A 5,003-nucleotide genomic window follows, 5' to 3' on the forward strand; every position below is an offset into this window, starting at 1 on the left:
CTCGGAGGCTGAGGCAGAAGGATCGCCAGAGCCCAGCAGGTCGAGGCTGCGGTGGTCGGGAGCGTGCCACTGCCCTCCAGCCTGGGCAACAGAGTGAGACTCCCACTCAAAAAAAGAAAGAACCACTGGCAGGGGCCTTCGGCAGACCTGGCCAGGCGCTGATGGCTCTTCCCTGAAGGAGCCCGTAGGACAGCGCGTGGTGGAGAAAGAGGCGATCAGCTATGCAGGTGAGACAAGGGGGGTTGCTGAGTGGGCCGTGGCAGCCTGGGGCCACCTGCGTGCTGAGGGGCCCGGGCCACGCAGTCGGTTTCCTCCACCTCTGCTGTGCTTCTAGACCGGAGCCCCGTGGTCTCCAGGCAGCGCCAGAATCTGTCGCTGATCTGGCCTTCAAGCTCTCGTCTTGATGATGAGACTCCACTGCTGAGTCTGTCCAGAAGGTCCCTCTGGGCACTTCTGGTGTCCCCTTCCTCCTGGTCTGGAGACCGTTGCACGGTGACCCTCAGTCGCGATCCCTTGGGCTGGTCTTTGCCTCTAACCTTGGACTTGAAGTTGGCATCCCCCCACCAGTTCCCTTGCGACTGGCAGGTTGGCTCTTTTGGTCGGCACCAGACTCCCTTGCTAGACTGTGAAAGCACAAGACCCTTCCTGGCAGGTGCGTCTGCTGTAACGTCTGTTGAACCTTCGGTCTGTGCACCGCTCTGTACGGTCCGTGCTGTGATGGCCACACAAGCAGGCGGGCTTGCCTGCCTTGGCCCGGGCTGCTCCTGTCTCCTCTCCCCGTGCCCTCTGCTGGCTTTTGCAGGAGTCACTGCAGCCCTACCTTTCTGCAAAAATTTATCCTCTTTGTCTCCATTCTGCAGTTTCTCCCTTTCTCCTAAGTCCTCTAAGCTCCCAGCTGTTGCCCTCCCTGTCCGGGTGCCGTTTGCCGTTTGCCTCCTTGGGTTCCCTCCACCACACGGGGATCCGCCAAACTCCAGTCGCCTGCCTGAACCCTCTTGGATTGATTTCAAGATGTCCGAGACCCATCCTGTGAATCCAAGTTCACCAACCTCCAGTTGGTGAACTCCGGTTTTTGCTTGAGATCATCTTCAGCCATTTTCACTTCTTGGGGGAAAAGGGAGGGCGACATCTATTTCAGTAGGCTTCCACCAGCCCCTGACGGTGTGGGGTGAGGACAGTTATGCAGGGGACTCTCTCCCTCTTGCCCACGCGTCTGACATCAGAGCCCTGCATGCCCCTAGGAGCCATGGCCGTGGGTGGTCAGCTTGGCTGCCTCCCTGGCCTGTGTCTGGGGAACTTGGATCCCGAGTGGAAGGAGAGACGGCCTGGGGAGTGGAAAGTCCAGGGCTAGATGACCCGAGCTCTTCAGGGTGTAACTCGGGCTTCTCAGGACCCGCTTTTCTCAGCAGGCGCTGTAGGGCTGTCAGGAAGCCAAACCAAGATTGTGCACGGGACGCATCTGAGCCTGCACTGGCCTGCGGCAGATGCTGGCCATGGCCCTCAGGGCCAGCGAGTGGCCCTGTGGTGATGTTAGCACTCCTGTGCACCGTGTCTCCTGACACCCGAGGGGACTTTGAGGCAGGCAGTGTCTCTGCGGGTTAAACAGACGTTCCCGTGGATGCATCTGCCAGGAAGGGTCTTGTGCCTTTTGCAGTCAGGCAAGGATGAAAAAGAAGGGGGGAAAATGGCGGAATTGAAAGTAAGAAAAGAGGTGTCCGGGATGAGTTTTTGCAGAAAGGCAGGGCCGGTCGCCCTTGCGAAGGCCGTAGGTGGGTTGGCCCGCAGTTCTGTTGACTCTCTCCACTTGTGCTCATTCTTTACTGATATTTCCCCTGCCGTCGGCTGTCCATGCCTTTCCACATGTGGGTTCTGTGGCTCAGGGAACTGCTTTGCTTTGGACCCCGGGGCAAACGAGTCAGGTGGGAAAGATGGGGTGACCTCCGTGGAGCCAGGGCCAACCTGCTCTGGCGCCCAGCCCTGCGCGCTTCACGGCTTCACATCTTACCAGGAGTCCAGAGGAAAGGACGTCTGTATTGTCACGAGTATTGATAACTGGGCTCTCTAACCAAAGGCCGGGAGGCAGCGGCTTCTCCCAGCACGGGATGTTCTCACCCCAGTGGTCCAAGGCTGGCGGTGTTGGGGAGAGGCCTGTTGGCAGCCAGCAGAGGGACTTGCCGAAGAGGGAAGTCCTGGTGGCCTTTGGGGAACGTTGCCAGGTGCTGGAGCCGAGACTTCCCTGCCCTTTTCTCCGTCATCGGGTCCCTGACATGGGCGTTTCTCGTCCAGGGCACAGCAGGTTCTGGGGAAGGGAGGTCGTTTCTTTGGCTGTCCTGCAGACAGTTCTCGATTTCGTCCTCAAGCAACGTGTCCCCGCCGGGAGGGCTCTGGGTCAGCCCAGGACTTGAGTTGGCCATGGAGGCCGGCTCACCTGGTGGCCCTCCGGGTCAGGCCATCTCAAGCAGGGCACCGTCCTGGGTGTGGGGGCGGGTGACTGAACAAGCCTTCCCGTGAATCTGGTTGTCCTGGGGACTGGGCTCTCTGTTTTCATCTTGGCGACGGTTCTAGGGACGATATGGGCAAGTGTTTAAAGATCTGCTTGCTGCCGGGTTCAGTGGCTCAGCCTGTCATCCCAGTACTTTGGGAGGCCAAGGTGAGTGGATTGCCTGAACCCACGGGTTCGAGACCCACCTGGGCAACTTGGCCAGACCTTGTCTCTACAATAAATACATAAATAAATAAATAAATAAATAAATTAGCCGGGCGAGGTAGCGCGGGCCTGTAGTTCCAGCTTCTTGGAAGACTGAGGCGGAAGGTTCAGCGGAGCCCAGCAGGTCGAGGCTGCGGTGGCCGTGAGCGTGCCACTGTACTCCAGCCTGGGTGACAGCGTGAGACTCCGACTCAAAGAAATAAAAAAAAAAAGATCTGCTTTCTCATCTATGGCTCCCACCTCCTGTTGACCCAAGCACCTGGCTTGCTACAGTGTCTCTGTTAACTCCCCCAGAGGGTGCCGCCAAGGGCATGTAGGTTCAGGAACAGACCCCCACAGCTGGAGATGGTATTGAGGGGCACAGCCAGCGGGCTCCTGGGAGAGGGACGTCTCTAGTTGTTTTCTGAATATCCGCCTTATTGTCCAGCTGTTCCCTGCAAATCAGTGTCTTGGGTTCCACCACGACGTGGGTCACCACGGTGCAGACTCGGTCCCCACAGTGACTGGGCCTTGACTTCAGGTATCTGGGAGAAAGAATCTGATTGGCCTGCCTCGGGCCAAGAGATCACCCCGGGGCCAGTGAGCTGTGTGGAAGCTTGAGGAATCTGTGGGGGCGGTGGTACCAGGTTGCTCACCCTTCCTTGAGAGCTAGAGGCTGGATGTATTCCCTTAGGACGCGGTGCTCAGCGAACCCGGTCTTTCACCTGTTGCCCTTCCTGGCTTTGGAGGGATCTGTGGTGAATCCTTTCTGTCTGGAGCAAATTGTGGATGCTCACGCAGAGTCTGTTATGGGAGTCAGACTGAAAAGGGGCCTGAGAGAGACCACGTGTGCTGGGAAGGGGCGGTCCCAGGGTACAGAGGTGGGTTGGCCCGTGGTTCCTATGGTTTTCTCCAGAAGTCAAGATCCTGTTAGGTTTACTCTTCCTGCCTGAGTTACCTGCATTTTTATACGTGGGGTCTGTGGTCAGGGCACTGATTTGCCTTGGACCCCAGAGCAGCCTGATGATAGGGTTGGAATTAGACACCAGACCTTCCAAGGGCTCTCAAGGGCCTGGAAAATGCATTCAGGTCTTGACCTGGAAATCTCATGATTGGGAATCCACCCAAAGGAAATAAGTAAACAGGAGCACAGACGTGTTCACTGCAGTATTACTTAGGACACGGAAATATACAATGTAGGAAAGAAAGGCTGGCTGGGCTTGGTGGCTCAGGCCTGTAATCCCAGTTCTTTGGGAGGCCTAGGCGAGAGGATTGCCTGGGGTTCGAGACCAGACTAGGCAACTTGGTGAGACCTTGTCTCTACAATAAATTAAAAAATTAGGCCAGGCTCGGTGGCTCAGTCTGTAATCCCAGCACTTTGGGAGGCTGAGGTGAGGGGATTGCCTGAGCCCGCGGGTTCGAGACCAGCCCGGGCAACGAGGAGAGACCTCATCTCTACAATTAAAAAAAAAAAAAAATCAGCCGGACATGGTAGCGTGCGCCTGTAGTTCTGGCTACTTGGAAGGCTGAGCCAGAAGAATCGCTGGAGCCCAGCAGGGCGATGCTGGGGTGGCCCTGAGTGTGCCACTGCACCCTAGCCTGGGCGAAAGAGTGAGACTCTGACTCAAGAAAAGAAAATAGAAGTGACCTAATGTCCAACATTGGGGACATGCATGGCTAAATAGCATTATGACGTCTGTATCTGATGGAATATTTATGCAGTCATCAAAGACAGCCTTGAGGAAAGCTGTCAAGTCATACAGATTAATGTTTGTGATATCAAAAGCCGGGAAGCTAAATTATGTTGACAAGCAGACCACTCAATAAATCACTCTAAATAATGCTTGAAAAAAATGACTGCAAAATGCTGACAGGGATTGTCTGTGGATGACTCTTTTTCTGTTTCCCAGATGTTCTCCCAGAAGCCTGTATTATTGTATGGTGGGACATCTCCTGGTTCGCCTAAGTCATGAAAAGCCTCTGTGGTCTGAGGTAGTGTGAGTGAAAGACGGTGTCGCACCGTGAGACTCAACACCCGTTAAGGCCAGGAGATTTAATCAGTCGAACGCGGTGGGCTACAGGACCTGAGGGTCAGGCTGTAGCCCCGAGGCAAGGGCGTGGCGGCCTTTATAGGGGCTTAAGGCGACCTGTCAGTCGCTTATAGGTCGGCTGGCAGAGCTTCATTTAGGTTGGGGGATTTTTCCCGGGCACGGGAAAGGGTGTGGAGGAAGAACCCGGAAGACACCGTTTCAGTTGCCATTTTAGTTTGCCGGGTCGCCATTTTTGGTGGGGGCCGGGTTTAGGCCCCTTTCCAGGA

The sequence above is a fragment of the Carlito syrichta genome, unplaced genomic scaffold (genome assembly GCF_000164805.1).
Source record: "Carlito syrichta isolate Samal-C Ts95f unplaced genomic scaffold, Tarsius_syrichta-2.0.1 Scaffold115625, whole genome shotgun sequence".
Taxonomy (NCBI): domain Eukaryota; kingdom Metazoa; phylum Chordata; class Mammalia; order Primates; family Tarsiidae; genus Carlito; species Carlito syrichta.